At 42.9% G+C, this 25815-nt stretch overlaps 1 protein-coding gene across 18 annotated transcripts in view; it reads left to right on the top strand.

Annotated features, from left to right (window-relative positions):
- Positions 1-6218: 6218 nt before the first annotated feature.
- The window catches only part of ADGRL3 (adhesion G protein-coupled receptor L3), a 1059382-nt gene continuing 1039785 nt past the window's right edge, over positions 6219-25815 (top strand). For all 18 annotated transcript variants that reach the window (XM_040322560.1, XM_040322545.1, XM_040322548.1 and 15 more), the window contains exon 1: positions 6219-6885. The gene's annotated coding sequence lies outside the window, so the exon portion shown is untranslated. The remainder of the gene's footprint in view (positions 6886-25815) is intronic.

Genomic DNA, 25815 nt, shown 5'->3' with positions numbered 1-25815 from the left:
CCTCCCACAACCGAGCGGACAAAGCCGCATTGTGTTTGCCCTCCTTCGCCTCCTATCTCCTGCTGGCATCTTCAGCGATGGCCAGTGCAAAAAAATGAAATAAATGAAAAAATAAACTAAAAAGGAATGCCCGCATCGCTTGGAACCCGGTGCGTGTGCCCTTGCGGCTGCATTGTCCGCCAGGCACCCGCGATTACCCGTTTTCACAGCAGGACCATGGATCTGTCGTCCTGTCAGAGGAGAGGCGAGGAGACCGATGTGTGTTCCCAGTACAGAGGAGCATAGATTGATCTCGACCCCTCCCCATACAGTTAGAATCACTCCCTAGGGAACATATTTAACCCCTTGATCGCCCCCTAATGTTAAAGCGGGGGTTCACCCAAAAAAAAAATTCTAACATTACATTGAGCCGAGTTGTGAGAATGACATTATGCTGTTTTTTTTTTTTTCTTGCCGTACATACCGTTTTATCTATATTTTCACCGCGGCTTCCGGGTATGTAATCTGCGGGACTGGGCGTTCCTATTCACATGCTAATTGATTGACATGCTTCCCACCGGCGCATACAGCGCGTCACGAGTTGCCGAAAGAAGCCGAACGTCGGTGCGCAGGCGCTGTATAGAGCCGACATGCAGTCTGGCTTCTTTCGGCAACTCGTGAAGCGCTGTATGCGCCGGTGGGAAGCATGTCAATCAATTAACATGTGAATAGGAATGCCCAGTCCCGCAGATCACATACCCGGAAGCCGCGGTGAAAATATAGATAAAACGGTATGTACAGCAAGGAAATAAAAAAAAAAACAGCATAATGTCATTCTCACAACTCGGCTCAATGTAATGTTAGAAATATTTTTTTCGGTGAACCTCCGCTTTAACCCCATTCCCTGAAATTTTGAACAATAAGGAATAGGGTGGGACTTTAAATGAGGCATGCACCCCAGGAGAGTAACAATAACAGTGGGATTTTGACAGGTACGTGATCCAGCAGAACCGAGCAAATAACATGAAAGCATTGCACGAATACAAAAAACAGTCAGTTATTTAATAATATAAAAATTATATATACAGTAGATACAATAGTAGCATGGTAGATCTGTTACAATAATCAAAGAAAATTGCATACATTTCAACAGTTCATGGTAACAATGGTAAAAATAGATAACTATAATAGGTTCGTGCTGGAAACAGTATCAAAAGAGGCCAAATCACTGGAAAGTGTCTCCATGATAAATGAATATTGATACGTTGGTACACTCCACTGGTGTAGAGAGGAAATTAATTGGTAAAAGATATCATATATAAACCAAAGGGGCTTCTAATGGCTCCTAACAGTAAAGGTTAATGCATAGTATAAACATTAAATGAGATCAAATTCGTTGGAATAACTCCACAGTAGTAGTGACCACAATCGATCATATAGTCGATGTGTATGATAATAATTAGTACATTAGCAACGGGCATGGGGGGGGGCATCTGGTGGCTCCTCCATAGTAATAACACCCATAGTTGAAAAGTATATAAAATACAATCGATCTGTAGAACGTTGGTAAAGGTATAATGGCAACGAATGAGAGGGGGGGCGTCTATTGGCTCAACGCGTTTCGTGGCTAGTGCCACTCCTCAGGAGCAGAGTATGAGGTAGATGTCTGTAAATATTAAAAACCATGATTTAAAATGAGGGTATATATAATAGATCCAGTTATGGAAAGAAGGGGAAAAGGGATCATAGTAATAACTAATCCCCAAAGTACTTACGGGTGTGTCAAAACCGAGGGTACAGACTAGGAGGGCAGAAACGTAGCCGGGAAGGTAACAGCCCACGGGAGCTGAGGTGGGCCAACCCCACCACAAGGATGGAAAACGATCCAGTGAAAAGCTAGGTGTCCAAGATGGCGGCCTCATGGATACATGGAAGTTAATGTGCCTTAACATAAGTATGATGATCTGTGAAAATTAAAAATTGTAAAAGCTGATAATGGCTATATCGTGAACAATTGTAATACCAAAATATGAAAAAATTATAAAAAATATGAATATTAAACATGAAAAATTGTCTAAAGGTGTAGGGCCAGGGATAGTTGGGTTGTGACCGTGAAGTGTGCATAAGGTGCACTGTGTCCCAAATGTGGTAATAACCATAAAGGAGGGGCTGTGAATGGACCCCAAACAATGGGGTGGTATGCCAAGAACAGAACCCATTCCCTGACAGTCACATTTACACAGTAATCGGTGCAATTTTACAGCACTAATCACTGTATAAATGCGAATGGTCCCAAAAACGTGTCAAAAGTGTCCGGTATGTCCGCCGCAATGTCACAGTCACAATAAAAATCGCAGATCGCTGCCATTACTAGTTAAAAAAAAAAATTAAAATTGCAATAAAACTATCCCCTATTTTGTAGACACTATGGGCCAGATCCACAGCCAGCCGCCGTAACTTAAATATTCGGATTTAAGTTACACTGCCGCAAAATTTCTACCTAAGTGCCCGATCCACAAAGCACTTACCTAGAAATTTTCGGCTGTGTAACTTAAATCCGGCCGGCGCAAGGCGTTCCTATTCAAATGGGGCGAGTCCCATTTAAATTAGGCGCGCTCCCGCGCCGGCCGTACTGCGTATGCTCACGACGTCATTTTCCCGACGTGCTTTGCGCGGTTTTACGTTGTGCCGGGTTTTGAGAATCGCGACGGGCGTAAAAAATAAAATACGAGTTGCGGCGGGGAAAAAAAAAATTGGAAAAAAAAAAGACGGCGACGCGGGATAGAAGGGTCTACTTTTACAAGGCCCAAACAGTTTAGGCCTTGTAAAAGCAGCCCTAATATTGCGATTGCAAACTAATACTTACGGAGAAAAAAACGAAGCGTAAAAGCTTCGTGGATCTCCGTAAGTGCTAATTTGCATACCCGAAGCGGCATTTCGATGAGAAATGCCCCCAGCGGCGGCCGAGGTACTGCATCCTAAGATCCGGCAGTGTAAGTCCCTTACACATGTCGGATCTTCTCCCTATCTTTTGGAAACTGATTCTGTGGATCAGTTCCAAAGATAGAAACAGGGATACGACGTCGTATCCCTTTTGTGGATCTGACCCTATAACTTTTGTGCAAACCAATCAATCGCTTATTGCGATTTTTTTTTTTACCAAAAATATGTATGTAGTGGCTGGTTACTTTTTAGAACCGGTGCTAGTGTAAATTTAGAGGGGGTCAGAGAGTTAAGTGACTCTGACCAGGTTAATCTGTTTAAATTTGGAGCCTCTGTCCCAGCTTTGGCTGTGCTGTGGGTTCATGCTGTCGTTTCTGGGGTGCTGGTCACAGCCCAGGCTGACAGGTGGCAGCAGCGGAGTCAAGGGTTTGAATGCTTCTTCCCGGCAGCCTATCAGGAGGAGGCTTCCTCGCTGTGCATGCTGGGGAGGAGTAATTATGGGGCAGACTCCATTTTCTTGGGTCTTCTTCCCATGTGGCGCCCACCTTTAGGGTAGCCATTCCACGGCACCCCGACAAATGACCTTCCGGGCCAGGGTGTGCGTGCTACGCAGCGATCCTGGTTCCGTTACCACGTTGGCCTGGAGTGTCTGATCTGCCGCTGGGGCTCAGTGAATGACTGGGTCCCCAATCTGATGAGGTCCACGGATGTGACGTCATCCCCCACACGCCGTGTGCATCCCAGCAGGATCCATTGTTTGCGCTCCAGACTCTCCCAGGAAACCGCTTGTTTGCGCTCCAGACTCTCCCAGGAAACCGCTTGTTGGCGAACCAGGCACATGCTCTCCCACCAGCAGCTTAAAGGGTCACTAAAGGAAAAAATATTTTTTGCTGAAATGACTGTTTACAGGGTATAGAGACATAATAGTTAACTAATTCCTTTTAAAAATGATTAAAAATAGATAAAAACCAATCATATAATGTACCTACAGTTTAGTTTCGTTTTTGCTGTTGTTTCCTGGTTCTCTGATGTACAGAGCCAGAGAGCCAATAGAGGGCAGTGAAGGTTTTGCAAAACGAAACTGGATTGGTGCTGAGGGGTTTTAGACACCTCCTTGATTAGTGACCACAGTGAGAAATGTCCCAGTACTGTGGTGATCAGGAAACAGACAACCAGGAAGTGTCCAGAACAGAGAGGAATTACAGCAACATCAAAGCAAAAAACGAACAATGAGGACATGAAACCAGGACTGCAGTAAGGTAAAGGAAGCTATTTAGCTAAGCACAGCGAATGGACTCCACAGCCACAAGGGACTACAGATGGCGGTTGTGAACTGGCTGTCACCAGGACCTCATCCACATGCCTGCATACTACTACTTCCATGTGAGTGCTTTGATGTTACTTTCATATTAAAGTCTGCAGTTGTTTCTAAGTGGCGCCTGTTTCTTTCTGTTTCTGAGTCCTGTTGGAGGAAGCTGTCCGGTGTAGAGTCTGCCTGAGGAGTGCCAAGAGAGGCTGGTGTTCCAATAGGGGCCTGACTATCCATGGGGGACCGGGAAACTGGGTACTGAGAGGCTGGACGTCGGTCGCCTAGCAGCAGTCGCCTAGCAGTCGGTAACCTAACCAAAACTACCTGAAGGAGATCCGGGTGCTGAATCTAATAGAGAGGATTCTGTACCATTTTGTTTCTTCAACCATTGGGAGGGTCTGTGGCAGAGACTTAGCCCCAAGTTTTGAGTGTCATTCTGGCTGCCAGGCCGGTGAGAGAGGCCTGTCCAGGTGCGCTAAACCCATTCCGGCTGGAGTGGTGAAGTAAAGTGTCGTTGGAAGCAGGACTGTTTCCCATCTACATACACCTGAATCTGTTCACCATTTCTGCTATCCATTCACCTTTTAATTGTTTGATTGATTTTACCTGGCTGCAGGGCCGTCTTTACAATAGGACAAACAGCTGCCCAGGGCCCTGACACTGTTGGGGGCCCAAAGCAACCCCCTTTTAGGGGTCCGGAGGTCCCCAGGGCCCCAGATGGCAACCCCCCTTTTTTTTATTTATTTTTAAATAAAAAATATATATATTTTTTTAATATATTTTTATTTATTTTTTTATTAAAGGGACAATTTTTTTTTTTTTTAGAGGTCTAGAGGTCCCCAGGGGACGTAGTTCCCCAGGGCCCCGGATGACAACCCCCCTTTTTTTATAAAAAAAAAATACTTTTTTTATATATTTCTTTATTTATTTTATTTTTTATATATACGAAGGCATGGCAGCCCATTCAAATCAATGGGCTGCTGTGCCTGCACAAATGAGGGCCGCCAAAACATACATGTGAACCAGCCAGGCCCAAAATAAGCTGGAGGGGGGCCCAAAAAAAATGTTTGCTTAGGGCCCAAACCATATTAAAGACGGCCCTGCCCGGCTGGGTAATAAAAGCACAGAAAAGACACCTGTCGTGTGGACATTCCATTTACTACAACTCTCATCAAGTACCCAGAGGTAACATGCCATCCAAAACAAACCAGCAGCTCCTTCGGGGGTAGTGCTACATGTAGAAGAATACATAAACTGAGAAAGAGATTTGTTTTTTAAGAATTGTCGCTCTTTTTTTGTTTTATAGCGCAAAAAAAAAAAACCCGCAGGGGTGATCAAATACCACCAAAAGAATGGGGAAAAAAGGACGTCAATTTTGTTTGGGTGCAACGTCGCACTAAAGGCGCAATTGTCAGTTAAAGCAACGCAGCGCCCAATCGCAAAAAATGGCCCGGTCATTGGGCAGATAAATCCTCCAGGGTTGAAGTGGTTAAATGTAACCATACTGCTACACTTACGCTGGCTATACACCCTACAATTTCCTTATTCAATTTTCTTTAGATTTATCTCCAACGACTTTAGTGCAAGGGCCTGTCTGATCTCACACAAATTGAAAGCGTTTAGGTTTCACCTCATATTATAAGGTTTTGGTAAAGCTGCACGAGAAAATTGTACACCGTATGGGAAGAGGCGTCTCTCTTTTCTACTCACTTGTGACGTGACGCTACTTGTATATCAAGACATCGCTTGTATATCAAGTCAAAATGTATTTCAAAATGTTGCAAAACGCTCTCAAACCAAGGTTTTCCTTGTAGTGTATTTGCAATTCTAGCAACCTGACTGAAAAGCAGGGATGACTTATTAGTGAGAGAAATGAAATCAGTGGCCCCATATTTCACAGACATGTGCTAGGGGGCGCACGAGTCCATATTTGTGGGCTCTATGAACTCCCTTCCCCCGCCTTGATTTTTTTCCTCCCTGTGCCTTTCTTCCCCGTTCCCTAGCACTGACAGCCGAAGCTGCAGCCTTGTGTGTGTGTGAGGTTTTTTTTTTTGCTATGGCGTCTGCTCGGCTCCCTGGACGGCTATGAAATAACCGAGCCGCACAAACCGAAGCATCTTCTCTCTCTGTTTCTTTCTTTTTTTCCCCCCATTTCTCCTCACGCAACCGAGCCGACACAGCCGCATTGTGTTTGCCCTCCTTCTTCTCCTATCTCCTGCCTGCATCTTCAGCGATGGCCAGTGTCGTCTTCCAGCTCTGACAGCTGGATGATGATGATGTCTTCTCCTTGTAGTCAGGGCAGACATCTGGGCACAGCAGGCTCATAATGGACGGGCGCCTTTATTAAAGGACTGGAGGAATACATATCAGCTTCTACCGTTGGCCTTTTTTCTTTATTTTTGCCCTTTTTTTTTTTTTGCATCACAGAACAGGTGCAGCATTTGTGGGGAATCTATCGCGGCCATCCTTGGACTCTTCTTGGGGCCTGCCTCCTTTACATCGCCTTGTTTATCATTGGGATCGCTTAGTCTTGCATCTGTGGGCTCCATCATCCTCATCCTCCTCATCCTCATCCGCCCTGGATGGCTGGGCTGCCGCCACACCACCCCGGTGCCCATTGTTGAGCTCATGGGACTGAGGAGACCATCCAAAAGGTAACATGATTTCATATGAATTTTTAGGATTATTTGTATTTCCTAGTCTTGTATTATTTATTTAGGATTATTTTATTTCCTAGTCTTGTATTTTTTTTTTTTAGGATTATGTTATTTCCTAGTCTTGTATTATTTATTTAGGATTATTTTATTTCCTAGTCTTGTATTATTTAGGATTATTTTATTTCCTAGTCTTGTATTATTTAGGATTATGTTATTTCCTAGTCTTGTATTATTTATTTAGGATTATTTTATTTCCTAGTCTTGTATTATTTAGGATTTTTTTTATTTTCTTATCTTGTATTATTTATTTAGGATTATTTTATTTCCTAGTCTTGTATTATTTAGGATTATGTTATTTCCTAGTCTTGTATTATTTATTTAGGATTATTTTATTTCCTAGTCTTGTATTATTTAGGATTTTTTTTATTTTCTTATCTTGTATTATTTATTTAGGATTATTTTATTTCCTAGTCTTGTATTATTTAGGATTTTTTTATTTCCTAGTCTTGTATTATTTAGGATTTTTTTATTTTCTAATCTTGTACTATTTATTTAGGATTTTTTTTTATTTTCTAATCTTGTATTATTTATTTAGGATTTTTTTTTATTTTCTAATCTTGTATTATTTATTTAGGATTAATTTATTTCCTAGTCTTGTATTATTTATTTAAGATTTTTTAATTTCCTAGTCTTGTATTATTTTTTTAGGATTATTTTATTTCCTAGTCTTATAGTATTTATTTATGTTGTTTTTTCATTTATTACAATTGATTACAATGCTATTTGTGCCTCCTTTTTTTTTTGTCCTATTTTTTTCTTCATTGCCCACGACAATGCGATGGAACACGTCTGCCAATTAGGATGCAAAGCCCTCTCTCCGCGGCTTTACCTTTCCGAATGCGTCGACATTTCAGCCTCCCCGATTCTATAGAGGATGCGATCGCCTTCATTTTTTTTTTTTTGTGTTATTCCTGCTCCATGCTCTCGTGTTACTATAGAGCTCCTCGTCGCTATCGCACCTCACAATTCTTTTTTTTTTTTTTTTTATCTGCACTATAGCGATGAACAAGGTGGGAGGGAGAAAATGGATTTTCACAATAAAAAAAAAAAATGTGTCAGCAGAATACATAGGGGTGGTGACGTCAAGGTGGCTTTTAAAGGAAAGATGTTTGTTTTTTAATAAGCTTTTTTTTTTTTTTTAATTGTCGCCAATTGAAAAACAAAAAACAAGTCCATCTAGTTCAACCAATATAAAAAAAAAATACAAAACAAAATAATACAGTGTTTTGTTTTAAAGGGCTGTTGTGATTGTGTGACTTATTACAATTTTTTTTCATTACTGTATGCTTGCTAAATTGTGCGTCTTACCTTGCCACTTTCATGTGATTATGTATTTATGTCATTTGCAATGAGTCGTTTATTTTTATCTTTACCTGCTACACTAACCGTGTTCATTCAGTCCATTCATTCACATGATTGTTATGCATTGCTTTTGCTATAACGTCACAAAGAGAAGGTTCGGTTGGCTCCCAGTTCTGAAGGAGCTTACAATCTAATGTGCCCCCACAGTGGTGCAGACACAGGACAATTTCATTAACCACTTGTTGGCTGTCACCTTCTTTGCAGCACCTTGGTTGGGTATAGGAGGCGATTGCCAAACAAGAGGTAATGGAATGTATGTGTAAGCAGAGGCGATGATTGGCCACTGGTGCCTCTGCTTCATTCAGGTTGTGGCCACGTCACAGACCTGAAAACAGTGATCCACTAATAAGAAGATGGAAGCAGTGCTGAATTTATAAGGGGGCAAAAGCAGAGACGATGATTGGCCACTCATGCAGAGGCAGCAAATCGATGCCTCTGCTTCATTCAGGTTGTGGCCACGTCACAGACCTGAAAACAGTGATCCACTAATAAGAAGATGGAAGCAGTGCTGGATTTATAAGGGGGCAAAAGGGGAAACTGCCCTGGGCCCCCCCTCTATACAAACCTAATATAAAATAATATAAAAAATGATATAAAATAATAAAAAATAAACAATAATATTATAAAATATATAATAATAAAAAACGACTTTCTTTTATTAAATGTAGCCCCTTTTACACCTGCAGACCGTATGTCCGCTTTTCCATCCATCTGTTTACGGATGAAAAAGGGACATACATTAATCCCTATGAGATAGCGGGTGTCAGCGGATGAACATCCGCTGACACCCGATCTCATCAGTGTCTGCAATCCTCCGATTCTCCAGACGGAGGGAAATCCTATTTTTCCATCCGTCTGCAGATCAAGGCGGTCCATGTTCATCCGATCCCCCTATAGGGGAGAGCAGAGTTCTGATAGGGCGGTCCCTGCACAGTGTGCAGGGACCGCCCTGTCATCTGCCGACTCAGCGGGGATCAACGGAGCGATCCCCGCTGAGGAAGCGGATACACATGTACGGATCCTCACGGGATCCGTACATGTGAAAGGGGCCTAATAGTTTTTACTCTGATCTGGTATATTGTATCATTCTTAAAAACATATTTTGCCAGCTCAAACGAACCACACATAGAGTGCTGAGACTGAGCGCATGCACGCATAGCCTCAGAATGACGTTGTGTCATGTGTTCAGACTGTCACTGAGAATGTAAACAAACTTTTTCTATCATGTGCCTGCTAAAAGTATAGTGCCCCAGGCCCCCCAAGGTCTAAATCTGGCTCTGAATGTACGTTGGTGAAAAGAACATCGGCAGCTCATGGCAGTGTTGTGCGTTTCCACACATGTGTTTATGGACATTATGCTGCACGTGAATGTGTATTTTATGGACCATAACGCAACTAGAAATGGTCATTTTTTAAAACTTGCTAAACTCAGCGCTTAAATTTACCTAACAAAATACAAAAAAGCACAAGTGTGTCCCTTGTGCTTTTTTCTACATTTGGGTGTGGTACAAACAGAATAAAGCAGTGAGGGCCAGATTCTCGTACAGCGGCGTATCTTTGCGGTGGCGTAACGTATCCGATTTACGTTACGCCTCCGCAACTTAGACGGGCAAGTGCTGTATTCTCAAAGCACTTGCTCCGTTAGTTGCGGCGGCGTAGCGTAAATCGGCCGGCGTAAGCCCGCCTAATTCAAATTTGGAACAGGGGGGCATGTTTTATGTAAATGTTCTGTGACCCGACGTGATTGACATTTTTCACGAACGGCACATGCGCCGTCCGTGGAAATCTCCCAGTGTGCATTGCTCCTAATAAGCCGCAAGGACATATTGGTTTTGACGTGAACGTAAATTACGTCCAGCCCCATTCACGGACGAGTTACACAAACGACGTAACACGCCCCTAGCGGCCAGCCCCTAGCGCCCCTAGCAGCCAGCGTAAATATGCAGTTACGATCCGACGGCGTAAGAGACTTACGCCTGTCGGATCTAAGGGAAAGCTATGCGTAACTGATTCTAAGAATCAGGCGCATAGATACGACGGCGCAACTCAGAGATACGACGGCGTATCTGGAGATACGCCGTCGTATCTCCTCTGTGAATCTGGCCCTGAGTGTTTTAAGCCTACATTTGCTTTAAAGTGATTGTAAAGGTCACATTTTTTTTAATAACAAACATTTCTATACTTACCTGCTCAGTGCAATAGAATTGCAGAGAGTGGCTGCGAACCTCCTCTTTTCAGGTCCCCTACTGGCGCTCCTTGCCCCTCCCCTCTGTCCCCTCTGTGCTTTCCATGGGGGGCACTCATATGCGTGCTCGCACCCGAGCCCCACTGCTGCGTCCATTGACACAGACAGCGGGACTTGGTCCTGCCCCCCACTCCCTCGTCACTGGCTTTGATTGACAGCACTGGGAGCCAATGGATCTCGTTGCCCCAGCAAAGCCAGTGAGACCCGGAAGTGAGAGAAAAGAGGAACTGCAAAAGTGAATGGCGCTGGATTGAATGAAGGCTCAGGTAAGTAAAAGGGGGTCTGAGGGGGTGATACTGACACCTAAACATTTTTAACCTTAAGGAATGCAATAAGGTAAAGAACGTGTAGGCTTTACAACCACTTTAAAGTGGAACTAAACCCTCCTATTGTTGGTCTCATCTGACCAGAGCACCTTCTTCCACATGTTTGTGTCCCCCACATGGCTCTCCGCAAACTGCAAACAGCTCTTCTTATGGCTTTCTTTCAACAATGGCTTTCTTCTTGACACTTTTCCATTAAGGCCAGATTTGTGGAGTGCGCGACTAATAGTTGTCCTGTGGACAGATTTTCCCACCTGAGCTGTGGATCTCTAAGCTCCTCCAGAGTTACCATGGGCCTCTTGGCTGCTTCTCTGATGAATGCTCTCCTTGCCCAGCCTGTCAATTTAGGTGGACGGCCATGTCTTGGTGGGTTTGCAGTTGTGCCATACTCTTCCCATTTTCGGGTGATAGATTGAACAGTGCTCCGTGAGATGTTCAAAGCTTGGGATATTTTTTTATAACCTAACCCATGCTTTAAACTTCTCTACAACTTTATCCTTGACCTGTCTGGTGTGTTCCTAGGCCTTCATGTTGCTGTTTGCTCATTAAGGTTCTCTAACAAACCTCTGAGGACTTCACAGAACTGCTGTATTTATACTGAGATTAAATTGCACACAGGTGGACTCTATCAAAGGGGCTGAATACAAATGCACGCCACGCTTTTCAGATATTTATTTGTAAACCCATTTATTATTTTTCTTCCACTTTACAATTATGTGACACTTTGTGTTGGTCTATCACATGATAAATTCCCAATAAAATACATTTACGTTTTTGGTTGTAACATGACAAAATGTGGAAAATTTCAAAGGGTATGAATACTTTTTCAAGGCACTGTATACCATAGACCTTGAAACATGATAGATAGATAAATAAATAAAATTGCCAAAGATCCAAATAAAGAAGTCCACAAATCCCTTAGGCATTATTAATACCCAAACACTCTCTTGTAATACATTTCATTTGTAGTATCTTCACTTGTAAATCGCAAATCATTCCAGATCAAACAGATTCATATACAATACTGACAGTCACTTTTATGCAGTAAGTTCTGCCTCTATTGTAGATATACTCACTGGCTAATATTGACCTCTTATCTTTGAGCCCAGGTTCACACTACTGCGATCACAGACATCGCATGTGATTCACATCACATGCAATGTCTGTAAGATGCAAATTTAGCCATGTAGTTGTGCAGAACCTCCTCCTATCCTTTAGGACCAGTTCACACCACATGCAGTTCTGTGCACTTTTTTTCTGCACTAAAAATGCATGCACAGTGTTTTCCATGTATTCCAATGGCTCTAGTTCACATCAATGCAGTCAGTTCCGGTCAGTTTCCAGCCAGAAACTGACCGGAATCTGACTTGAACTGACTGTATTGGTGTGAACTAGAGCCATTGGAATACATGGAAACCCTGTTCATTTATTAGGGCCAGTTCACACCACAAAAATGCACTCTTGATATGTTTCAGATCAGTTTTTGCTTACAGTTCATACCACACACAGTTCCAATGCGTTTTTGATACAATATACTAGTTGCCAGGACAGTTCTGTGCGGAAAAAATGCAGCACACTCTGTTTTTTTTTCTGCAGCAGAAACTGACTGAATTGGTGTGAACTAGAGCCTTTGGAATACATGGAAGTCACTGCATGGATTTTAGTGCACACAAAAAAGCGCACAGAAATGCATTTGGTGTGAACTAGCACTTACAGCAGTGGTCTCCAAACTGCGCCCCGGGGGTAGGATGTGGCCCTTTGCTTGCTTTTATTTCAGCCTTGGGGCAATATTCCATCAATTGATACCAACAATTGGGCATGTGTCCTATTTACACCAGCTATTGGGCATACGCCTTCCCACTGACACCAATGAAGGGGCACAATTCCTCCCAATGACACCAACAATGGGACACAATCCTTTCCACTGGCACCAACAATGGGGCACTATTCTTCCCACTGAAACCAACAAGTGGGCATATGTCTTCCCACTGGCACAGATGAAGGGGAAAAATTCCTCCTAATGACATCACCAACGGGGCACTATTCCTAAAACTGACACCAATGATGAGACATTGTTTATTTCCCCTTACACCAGGACATATTCTGCTCCCACTGGCCTCAGTCTGCCCCCTCCCGCCCACAGTCTGAAGGAAATTATACTGGCCTTTTATTTAGAAAGTTTGGAGACTCCTGCTTTACAGCTAAGGAAGCTGCCAAGGCTTTGTTTGATCTGCATTTGCCATGGTACTGCATGTGTAATCAATTATGACATCAGCCATTTATTGGGTTGGTAGTTAAGTTGAGAGCACAAGCAACTGTGATGCCGCGTACACACGATCGGTCCATCCGATGAGAACGGACCGATGGTCCGTTTTCATTGGTTAACCGATGAAGCTGACTGATGTTCCGTCCCGCCTACACACCATCGGTTAAAAAAACGATTGTGTCAGAACGCGGTGACGTAAAACACATCAACGTGCTGAAAAAAACGAAGTTCAATGCTTCCAAGCATGCCTCGACTTGATTCTGAGCATGCGTGGATTTTTAACCGATGGTTGTGCCTACTAACGATCAGTTTTGACCTATCGGTTAGGAATCCATCGGTTAAATTTAAAGCAAGTTGGCTTTTTTTAACCGATGGTTAAATAACCTATGGGGCCCACACACGATCAGTTTTGACTGATGAAAACGGTCCATCAGACCGTTGTCCTCTGTTTAACCTATCGTGTTTACGAGGCCTGACAGTTATCATTTAAGAAATGCCTTGAATGTAACTGTTCTGGGAAACCGCTAAATCAGTGAATTTAGTTCTACTTTAAGAATGGTGAAAAGTGCTTTTTTGGACAATGCTTCAATGTTCCCCTGTATGTATGCTCCACAAACAATTCTCTCTTCAATCCTTCAGCTCAGTAGTGATGCCTAAAAAAGTAATGGAGGAAACTGCATAGAATTAAATCTCAGGTTACATATTTTATTAAAAGCAGCAATACATTTCACATTGAATAGTGCTAAACAAGCACAATGAGAGGAATCACATCAGGAAAAAATGTTGGCTTTTGGCATGTCAGGAAAACCAGTCGTGTGTACAGGGCATAAGACACAGAGCCCCAGTTCTTCCCCGCCCCTCTCTCTCCTGATTGGCTAACTGACTACGATTGACAGCAGCGGGAGCCAATGGCAGCGCTACTGTATCTTAGCCAATCAGAAGAGTCCCAGACGGTTAAGGAATTAGTGGACATCGCTGGAGAGAGATAGGGCTCAGGTAAATACTAGGGGGTGCTGGGGCAGCTGCTGGCACTCAAGGCTTTTTATCTTACTGCATAGAATGCAGTAAGATAAAAAAAAATTACAAAAAAATTTACAAAGAACTTGCTTAATGTTCTTTCTAAATCCTGCGATAACTCGCGGCAGACCTCTGCAATGTCTCCTGGGAACAATGACAAAAGCTCCCAGGAGACATTGCGGCATAGAGGAAGTGACGGAATACCCGCACACTACTCGATGAATCCATATACAAGAAGCGGCCAGTAACATAAAGGATTACTAAGGTACAGTGGATCGAAAAAAAAAAAAAAAAAAACGGTTTAGTAATTATGCATATGAGCGTATAATTATTTTTTTTTTTTTTTGGTGGGGGGGTGTATCTTGGGTGGGAGTTCCCACACTTTTTTCCCCAGGACTTGACCCCTGGTTCTCTTCCTGTATTGTTGCTTCAGTTAAGACATGGGATCCGACTTCTGAGGCGACTTCCATTGAAATCAATGGGTACAAGTTGCCTACAAGTTGTCTAGAAGTTGGATTGAAGTAGTCGGAGCGACTTCAGTAGTGTACATTAAGACGGCTCCAATTTACTTCCATTCATTTTCTCGACCGCGCGACTTACGGCAACTTCAAGTAGGATCCCAGGTCGCCCCAGTGTGAACCGGCTCTAAAGCTGAAATGACAATATGTTGAATATTCCATTTACAAATAGTAATGGTATGATAAATCATCTCATGTATTTTTTCTCTATATCAGTAGGCGGTAGAAAGGGAAAGGTAGAGTGGAGAGGTAGAAAAAGGTGGGAACAGAGTTAACGCAGGGGGAAAGAAGAGGGCAAAAGGAGGGTGAGGAGATTGACCAAATAACGGTGTCCCCATTTGCCAATATATGTATCATAACGTCATAATCAAGAGTGGTAAGCAACTATAAAATGAGAGTAGATGGTAATATTGGCCAAAGTATAGGCATAACATCTGAGCGCGGTAGGCTCTAAGTAGAAGACATAAGCTCTGCATATTGAGGGGAGGACCTGAATGCCAACCAGCATGCCCATCTTTTAGTGAAAGATGACTGGGTATTGTGGAGCTCTGCGGTAAAGTCCTCCATGGTGTAGATATGGTCAAGTGTTTGCAACCATGACTTTAGATTAGGTGTTTGTTGCTTTTTCCATAGTATAGGAATCAGAGACTTAGCGGCATGTGGGGAATGATGGATCGTTTGTAAGTTTTAATGGATTCTGGGGAGCAGTGGAAAAAGCACAAACCAAGAATCGTCAGGTATTAGAACTCTGGATATGTGAGCTCTAATGTCAGACCAGTATGGTCGTATAATGGAAGATGTCCACCAAATGTGAGCATGGGTGGCATCCAGGTCGCAGCCCACCAGCGGGTGGGAGGGTACTCAGAGGACATTTGATTTAAACATGATGGAGAGTAGTGCCATCTTGTCAATAGTTTAAAGTTCCTTTCAACTGTCTTGAAAGAAATTGAGGAGACGTGAGCCAGCTGTAAAATGAATATGAATTATTGTTTAAATTATATGCTTTGGAGTGTCCAAGGCTCCACTTCAGTTGTACTCTACAGGATGTCTGTGAACAGCTAGGCGATGTTGCAGTTTGTGCCAATAGAGGTTTTCAAAATATGATTAGCGTTGCACCGATACCGGTATCAGTACCGATAATAAGCATTTGCACTAGTACTCGTGCAAATGCTCCGGTACCTAAAACCGATACCTTTTTTGTGCGGTGCGATTTGAGCCCATACAAAAAGAATAGGCTCAAATCGCACTGCAAAGCATCACATGTGTTTTGAATAGGAATGCGGTGCAATTCCTGTCCAAATCAAATGTGGTTTCCAACACCGCTCGTTGTGTGAACCCAGGCCTGTCATGGTGACTTCAGCCTTGGTTCCAACAGGAGCAGTGTGGGAAACCGCATGTGATTTGGACAGAAATTGCTCCGCATTCCTATTCAAAACACATGTGATGCTTTGCAGTGCGATTTGAGCCTATTTATTTTGTATGGGCTCAAATCGCACAGCACAAAAAAAATAGATATCGGTAATTGTATATTATAATTGGCGAGCACTTGAGGAAAAGTATTGATTCTCATACTCACTCATTCGGTGCATCCCTAAATATGATACTAGATCTTAACCTCGTTCTTTCCCACATTCTTGCATAAACAGTAATCAAAGAAATAATTGATATTAATAAAATGCATATTACACAACTAAGGCCCCATACACGCGGACCAGTTTCAGCATACATGTTCGGTCGTGTGTAGGCGCGAGCGGGCAGAATTCCAGCAAACATTTGCCCGCCGGGCAAATATTCCTGGACTTGTTTTAAAACCGTCCGCTGGAATCCTGCCCGCTCGGACATGTATGGTCGTCTGTACAGACCTACCGTACATGTCCGAGCGCCCGCCGTCCCTCGCATGCATCGAATGACTTCGACGCATGCGTGGAAGCATTTAAAAGGCAGGCTCGCCCACGTCGCTGCGTCATCGCCGCCCCGCGTATTGTTTACGCGCGGACTTCTGTACGATGGTTAGTACAGCCATCGTACAGAAGTCCCCGGGCAGACATGTACGGTGAAAACGGTCCGACGGACCGGTTTCATCGTACATGTTTGCCCGTGTGTACCTGGCCTCAAGGTTACAAATAAAAGTCATAGCAGCTATCAATCTTGTTTGGCAGGGCCTTTTTTTTTTTTTTTTTTCATTTTCTCTGCATGGTTTTCGTAACTTCTCTGTGTTTGTATGTGTATGTGTTTCTTTTTTTTTACCTCACAATCCTAATAAGTATGTTAATCTGCTTCCAGAAAGACTGGCCCTGCTATGTGTGCACGCATGTGTATAAGAATGTTGTAAAGACTTTCAAAATGAAGCACCTGATGGGCAGGAACTGTGATTTTTTGGCTATATTAATACGTATAGGATTTTTCTAAGTGTCCTGCTTACCATGTCACTGCAAATAAAAATGAGAGTGAGGCCAGTTCACACCACATGCAGTCCAGTGCCTTTTTTTCCTGCATCAAAGTAGGTTATATGGTTCTCCATGGCATAGTTCACACCAGTGCTTGCAGTTCCAGTGCGTTCCAGTTCTAGAAAAAAAAGTAGAACCTGCTGCATTTTTCTGGGGCTGGACTGTACTGGAACGCTGTGAGGCCTCGTACACACGACCGGTTTCCTCGGCAGAATCCATCAAGAAACTTGGTGGGAGAGCTTTTTTGCCGAGGAAACCGGTCGTGTGTATGTTTTTCATCGAGGAAACTGACGAGAAACTCGACGAGCAAAAAAGAGAGCAAGTTCTCTTTTTCCTCGACGGGAGTCGGGAGTCTCAATCCCCCCATACCTAGATGCCGCCGCATGGGTTAAGCAGCGTGCGGGGAACATCACAGCTTTCATTTGAATTTCATTTGAATAGCTGTAGTATTCCCAGCTGCGCCGCGTATAGACACTCCCCCTTGCTCGGGATTGGACAGATCCCAAGCAAGGGGGAGTGTCTATGCGCGGCGGGAAATACTACAGCTATTCAAATGAAAGCTGTGATATTCCCTGCACGCTGTTTAACCCATGTGGCGGCGGTGGCGTTGCGGTATGCGACGGGGTCGGCGGCGGAATTCGTTGCGGCGGCGGGGGGGTGGGTTTATGGGGCAAGTATTCTATTTAGGTATCGGGGGTATTTGCGGGAGTACAAGTACTCCCGCAAATACTCGGTATCGGTCCAGATACCGATACTGGTATCGGTATCGGGACAACCCTAGGGATAACACATTTTTCAAGCTGTAACAGTGCAAATCGCCAAACTTTTATTTAACATGTGAGATTAGCAAAACCAGCCCCAAGAGTTGTGCCAGTGGAATCGAACTTCCCCTGCTGTTGTATGTGTTGTATGTCACCACGTTTGAGAACGAGGAGATTTTGTCTTGTCTGTGTGTACGCAAAGCAAGCTTGTCGAGTTCCTCAACAAGCCTAACAAGGAACTCGACGAGGAAAACGATGTGTTTCGCCCAACGAGTTCCTTGGTCGTGTGTACGAGGCCTAAGACGCACCAAAAACGCACTGGAACACATATGTCCTCATTTAAGGTTAAGAAAAAAGAGGGGGGAGGGGATACACTGCACTGCATCAAAAAACACGCCAAAAAAGCACTAGAACGCATCAAAAACGCATCAAAAAAGGTGCATGCAGAAAAGCTGGAATCTGGAATTCATTAGGACTGTGTTTCCATGGTGTGAACTGGCCCTTAATCCTACATTTTGAGCTGCCATCAGAAAAGTAATAGAGGGTAAATAGTCCTTTTGTTTATTTGACTGTTGTCCAAGCAGGTATTTTCTTCATATTCAACTTCCTGTTGAGTCTACACGACAGGAGATAAAGGGAAGTCCTCCTTGTCAAGCACAGATGACAATAAATCTGACAAGGGCTTTAACGCTCCTCTACTCTATCCAAAGTTATTTTTATTATTTGAAATATTTCACATTTCTAACTCATATGTGTGTAATCTGATATGCTAAGCATTGTATTAATCCAGTTTTCTGTGATTAGCCCCGCATTTCCTTGCTAACTATTAACCACTTGCTTACTGGGCACTCAAACCCCCAGGCCAAATTTTCAGCTTTCAGCGCTTTCACATTTTGAATGACAATTGCACGGTCATGTAACACTGTACCCAAATTCCCCACAAATAGAGATTTCTTTTGGTGGTATTTAATCACTGCTGGGTTTTTTATTTTTGAAATTTTGAAAACAGGTAATTTTTCTACTTCATTGGTGTGCACTGATGAGGCTGCACTCATGGGCTGCACTGATGGGCACTGATAAGCACTGATAAGGTGGCACTGATGGGCACTGGTGGGCACTGATGACGCTGCACTGAGAGGTGGTACTGATAGGTGGCACTGGCAGGCGGCACTGATGGGTGGCACTGATAATGAGGCACTGATGGGCATTGATTGGCAGCATTGGTGGGCATTAATAGGTGGCACTGGTGGGCACTGGTAGGTGGCATTGGTGGTTACTGGTAGTGGCACTGGTGGGCACTGCGTAATAGCAGTGCCTCTCCATGTGAGGGACTGATATCGCTCTGACAGAAGCCGGTGATTAGCTTTCTTTTCCCACACGCTGTCAGCGTGAAAAAAAAAAAAAAGATTACCAATCTTCTGTTTACATCATGTGATCAGCTGTCATTGGCTGACGGCTTATCACATGGTAAGGGGGCGGCCCCTTACTCGTATCTGTGATCAGCCGAGTCTCATAGTCTCATCCAAATAGCGGGCACTAGTTTTATGACATTCAAACATAAACTGTAAATTGAATGGATTGTCATTGAAATATTTATAGAACAATGGTAACTGTACCACACTTCCACTCCACACAAGTAACAAACCACCTATATAGTGTCCATAACATTGGATTCAACTGCCAATGGGATCAACAAGAAAAATAAAGCTCTCTTCCCATGTCCCCATGGAGATATTAACAGGTGAGGGTGGAAAGCTGAGACATTACTCAATATATTAGGGTGTGAAGAAAATTCAAGAGGGCAGTATTTTCAATACGAAGCTAAGATTAAGAACACAGGGACATGACATTAAACTAGCAGGAGGAAAGTTCAAAACTAGAAAGTATTCTTTTACCAAAAGAGTAGTTGATGCTTGGAATAGACTTCCAGCAGGGGCAGGGAGCCAGTCAACAGTAAGTGGATTCAAACATGCCTGGGACAAACATAGATCTATAGTTTAAAAAAAAATGCTCAGACTTGGACTACTTGGTCTTTTTTTTTTTCATGCCATCACTCTTGTATATTTCTGTATTCCCTTTAGGGTTTTCCAGTAACAATGATCCTTTGTCCATATACAGTACTGCATTTTAGACATGTTTACTGTTTTGCTTATCTTTAAAGTGGTTGTAAACCTTGTCTCAATCCAGATCACTAAGTGTCATTTCTGTCTGCTGTTGCTCATTCCTTTTCTATCTACAAGAGTCACTTCTGACAATTTTTTCTGACACCAGGAGGAAAAAAGTGACAGGGAGGGATCTCCAGCACACAGCCTGTGATTGACAGTCTCATCTCTGTTCCTGTGTGCTGTGTGAAGGGGGTGTGTCTCTCCCTCCAGTCAGCTCTCAGAGCTCTTCTCACTGAGCTCTGCAGTGTATAATTTCATCTCTCCACCTCCTGTTTTCTGACAGCTCAGACAAGATTTAGCAATTCTGGACTTTGAACAGATGTAGAGAAAGGGAGACTGCAGATGAAGAGGTACAGCCTATGTAGGAGGCTTTGTTTAATCTCTGAATACCTGTATAACCTGAGGCCAGACACTTCATTGGTTATATGGAAGGGTTTACAACCCCTTTTAATATTTTTTTCAGTATTGTTATAGAGCTATTGTGATCTTTAACACTAACAATTCAGGCTGCATTCACACCTGAGCTTTTTCAGCTCAAAAACGCTCTTAAAATGCTTGAAAAAAGCCTGAAAAACACCCAACAAGCATAATCCCATTAATTTCAATGGCACCTGTTCATATCTGAGCATTTTGTCACTTGAAGCAAAACATCTGAAAAACGCCCTAAGTTCAAAAAAGAAAATGAGCTTCTTTGGGGCAGATTACAGGTGTTTTTCTCCCTTTTACATTGGTGACCTTAAAGCGGGAGTTCACCCGAAATTTTTTTTTTAACATTAGATTCATGCTCATTTTGTCTAGGGGAATCGGCTAGTTTTTTTAAAAACGAAGAAGTACTTACCGTTTTAGAGAGCGATCTTCTCCGCCGCTTCCGGGTATGGTCTTCGGGACTGGGCGTTCCTATTTGATTGACAGTCTTCCGAAAGGCTTCCGACGGTCGCATCTATCGCGTCACGAGTAGCCGAAAGAAGCCGAACGTCGGTGCGGCTCTATATGGCGCCTGCGCACCAACGTTTGGCTACTTTCGGAAAATCGTGACGCGATAGATGCGACCAACGGAAGTCTGTCAGAAGACTGTGAATCAAATAGGAACGCCCAGTCCCGCAGCCCATACCCGGAAGCGGCGGAGAAGATCGCTCTCTAAAACGGTAAGTACTGCTTAGTTTTTAAAAAAACTAGCCGATTCCCCTAGACAAAATGAGCATAAATCTAATGTTAAAAATTTTACATTTCCGGGTGAACCTCCACTTTAACAAAACCGCAGCAGAATTGCAGTATAGTCTCTGTAAAACTCGCAACTTTGAAACGCTCAGGTGTGAATGCAGCCTTGAAACTCTAAACACAACTGTTGTACCATTTGCCACCAAGGACATTTTGGATTGAGTTTGTTTGTTTGTTTGACCCATGCTTTTATTTATTTTTTTATAATTTTTGACAATAGCATACAAAGTAACAACAGTTGTACTCGTTTCTCATTGCTTTGCGCATCAAAAAGCAACTAGTATACTGAAACCTTAACAAGATAAAAAAACACAGTCACAAAAGCAAGCATTTGGAATCAGCATCATGTATACTGCAATGCCGCGTACACATGCTCGCAATTTCCGACAACAAATGTTCGATGGGAGCTTTTGGTCAGAAATTCCGACCGTGTGTAGGCCCCATCGGACATTTTCTGTTGGAATTTCCGACAACAAAAATTTGAGAACTGGTTCTCAAATTTTCCGACAACAAAATCCGTTCTCGTAAATCCCAAGTGTGTGTGGACAATTCCAACGCACAAAATTCCATGCATGCTCTGAATCAAGTACGAGACGGAAGCGCTCGGTCTGGTAAAACTAGCATTCGGAATGGAGATATGCTGTAACGGACTGAAAAGCACGAGGCTGAAGAGGCTTCAAAAAAAGTTAGATTTTATTTCCATCATTTACACTTTCAAAATTACAGAAAACAACAAAATGTCATCTGCAAAAGTTTGGGCACCCTGCAGAGTTAATATCTTGTACTGCCCCCTTTGGCAAGTATCACAGCTTGTAAACACTTTTTATAGCCAGCCAAGAGTCTTTCAATTCTTGTTTGAGGTATCTTTGCCCATTCCTCCTTACAAAAGTCTTCCAGTTCTTTGAGATTTCTGGGCTGTCTGTCACGCACTGCTCTTTTAAGGTCTATCCATATATTTTCAATTATGTTGAGGTCAGGAGATTGTGAAGGCCATGGCAAAACCTTCAGTTTACGCCTCTTGATGTAATCCCCCATGGATTTTGAGGTGTGTTTAGGATCATTATCCATTTGTAGAAGCCATCCACTCTTTAACTTCAGCTTTTTCACAGATGGCATCAAGTTACCATCCAAATTTTATTGAAATTTTATTGAATCCATTTTTCCTTCTACTCGTGAAATGTTCCCTGTGCCACTGGCTGCAATACAACCTCAAAGCATGATTGATCCACCCCCATGCTTAACAGTTGGACAGAGGTTCTTTTCATTAAATTCTGTGCCCTTCCTTCTCCAAACGTACTTTTGCTTATTCCGGCCAAAAAGTTCTATTTTAACCTCATCGGTCCACAGAACTTGTTTCCAAAATGCATCAGGCTTGTCTATATGTTAATTTGCAAAGTTCAAACGCTGATTTTTGTGGTGAGGATGTAGAAGAGGTTTTCTTCTGATGACTCTTCCATGAAGACCATATTTGTTCAAGCATCTCTTTATAGTGGAATAGTGTACCACAACTCCAGTGTCTGCCAGATCTTTCTGGAGATATCGTGCAGTCAAACGTGGGTTTTGAATTGCTTTTCTCACAATACTGCGAGCTCTTCTGTCTGATATTTTTCTTGGTCTTCCAGATCTTGCTTTAACTTCCACTGTTCCTGATGACTGCCATTTCTTAATTGAATTCCGAACAGAGGATATTGACATCTGAAAACGCTTTGCTATCTTCTTATAGCCTTCTCCAGCTTTGTGAGCGTCAACTATTTTCAGTTTCAGTTTTCTAGACAACTGCTTAGAATAACCCTTGGTGCTGATTGTTGGGGCAAGGTCAGATAAGTCTGGGCATTTAAAACCTTTGAGATTGACATCACCTGGTCTTCCCAGACGATGATTGAGAACAATCCATGACACTGGCAGGTCTCAGCTTTGCAAAGGGGGCAGTGCATGCTATGAATTCTGCAGGGTGCCCAAACTTTTGCAGACACCATTTTTTTGTTTTCTGTAATTTCTGTAAATGATGGAAATAAAATCTATCTTTTTATGACATTATAAGAATGTCTAATCTGTAATTTGATGCCTTTTGGAGATTATTTAATCTTTCCTTGGCTTCGTTATGCACATTAATACAAATTTTTACCTGGGATGCCCAAACTTTCGATCCCCACTGTATGCAGACAAGTTTGAGCCAACATCCATTGAAAAAAGATCCACGGTTTTGTTGTCGGAATGTTGGATCGTCTGTACGCGGCATAAGGCTAATTAGGGCCCTGGATCCAGAGATACAGTCATGGCCGAAATTGTTGGCACCCCAGATTTTTTTCCAGAAAATCAAGTGTTTCTCACAGAAAAGTATTGCAGTGACACGTGTTTGCTATACACATGTTTATTCCCTTTGTGTGTATTGGAACAAAACAAAAAAAGGGAGGAAAAAAGCAAATTGGACATAATGTCACACTTTCTTGGCACCCTTAACTTAATATTTGGTTGCACACCCTTTGGAAAAAATAACTAAAATCAGTCGCTTCCTATAACCATCAATAAGCTTCTTACACCTCTCACCCGGAATTTTGGACCACTCTTCCTTTGCAAACTGCTCCAGGTCTCTCTTATTGGAGGGGCGCCTTTTCCCAACAGCAATTTTAAGATCTCTCCACAGGTGTTCAATGGGATTTAGATCTGGACTCATTGCTGGTCACTTTAGAACTCTCCAGCACTTTGTTGCCATCCATTTCTGGGTGCTTTTTGAGGTATGTTTGGGGTCATTGTCCTGCTGGAAGACCCAAGATCTCGGACGCAAACCCAGCTTTCTGACACTGGGCTCTACAGTGCGACCCAAAATTATTTTGGTAATCCTCCGATTTCATGATGCCTTGCACACATACAAGGCACCCAGTGCCAGAGGCAGCAAAACAACCCCAAAACATCATTGAACCTCCACTATATTTCACTGTAGGTATTGTGTTCTTTTCTTTGTAGGCCTCATTCCCTTTTCAGTAAAAAGTAGAATGATGTGTTTTACCAAAAAGCTCTATCTTGGTCTCATCTGTCCACAAGACATTTTCCCAGAAGGATTTTGGCTTACTCAAGTACATTTTGGCAAACTGTAGTCTTACTTTTTTTTGTCTCTGTGTCAGCAGTCGGGTCCTCCTGGGTCTCCTGCCATAGTGTTTCATTTCATTTAAATGTCGACGGATAGTTGGCGCTGACACTGATGCTCCCTGAGCCTGCAGGACAGCTTGAATTTCTTTGGAACTTGTTTGGGGCTGCTTATCCACCATCCAGACTATCCTGCGTTGCAACCTTTCATAAATTTTTCTCTTCCGTCCAAGCCCAGAGAGATTAGCTACAGTGCCATGGGTTGCAAACTTCTTGATAATGTTGTGCACTGTGGACAAAGGCAAATCTAGATCTCTGGAGATGGACTTGTAAGCTTGAGATTGTTGATATTTTTCCACAATTTTGGTTCTCAAGTCTTCAGATAGTTCTCTTCTCTTTCTGTTGTCCATGCTTAGTGTAGCACACGCAGACACACAATGCAAAGACTTAGACCCCTTTCACATTGAGGAGTTTTTCAGGCGGTACAGCGCTAAAAATAGCGCTGCTATCCTGCCTGAAAAACTCCTTCACTGCAGACTCAATGTGAAAGCCTGAGGGCTTTCACACTGAGACGATGCGCAATTCTGAAAGGGTGCCAAGAATTTTGACCAGCCCATTTTTGGATTTTTGGAGTTTTCTGTGATATTATGTTCAATTTCCTTTTTCCCCCCTTTTTTTGTTTTGTTCCAATACACACAAAGGGAATAAACATGTGTATAGCAAAACATGTGTTACTGCAATACTTTTCTGTGAGAAATACTTGATTTTCTGGAAAAATTTCTGGGGTGCCAACAATTTCGGCCATGACTGTTCATGTGTATGTGTGGTGGAAACCCATCTGCCCCATATTTTATCAAAGACATGTGGCTTTTTCTCAAGTTCGTATATGAGTTGCTAGTGGTAAATTGTCATTATTCGTTTTGGACCTCGACCGAGAATCTCGTCGTAAATGAAACGTCGTTTTCCTCGACGAGGTTCTTGTCAGGCTTGTCGAGAATCTTGTCAAGCTTTCTTTGCATACACACTGTCAAGACAAAATCTTGTCGTTCTCAAACACGGTGACGTACAACACGTAAGACGGCACTATAAAGGGGAAGTTCAATTCCACTGGCACAACCCTTGGGGCTGCTTTTGCTAATCTCATGTTACTGCGTGTTAAGTAAAAGTTTGGTAAGAGACTATTCACGCTTTTCAGTCTGTTACAGCGTGACGAATGTGCTATCTCCATTACAAACGTTACTTTTACCGAAGGTGCGCTCCCGTCTCATACTTTATTCTGAGCATGCGTGGGTTTCTAATCATACAAATGAACGTGTTTCTCGTCATAAACCAACACGACGGGGAAATTCAGACTCCCGACGATCTTTTTTTCTCGTCGAGATCCACGACAGTTTTCTCGACGAAAAACATACACACTGCTGTTTTTCTTGCCAAAAATGCTATGCCAGCATTTTTCTTGAT

This window comes from Rana temporaria, chromosome 1, assembly GCF_905171775.1.
Source record: "Rana temporaria chromosome 1, aRanTem1.1, whole genome shotgun sequence".
NCBI classification, from domain to species: Eukaryota; Metazoa; Chordata; class Amphibia; order Anura; family Ranidae; genus Rana; species Rana temporaria.
The sequence above is the reverse complement of the archived record's forward strand: the minus strand, read 5'-3'. Positions and strand labels throughout refer to the sequence as shown.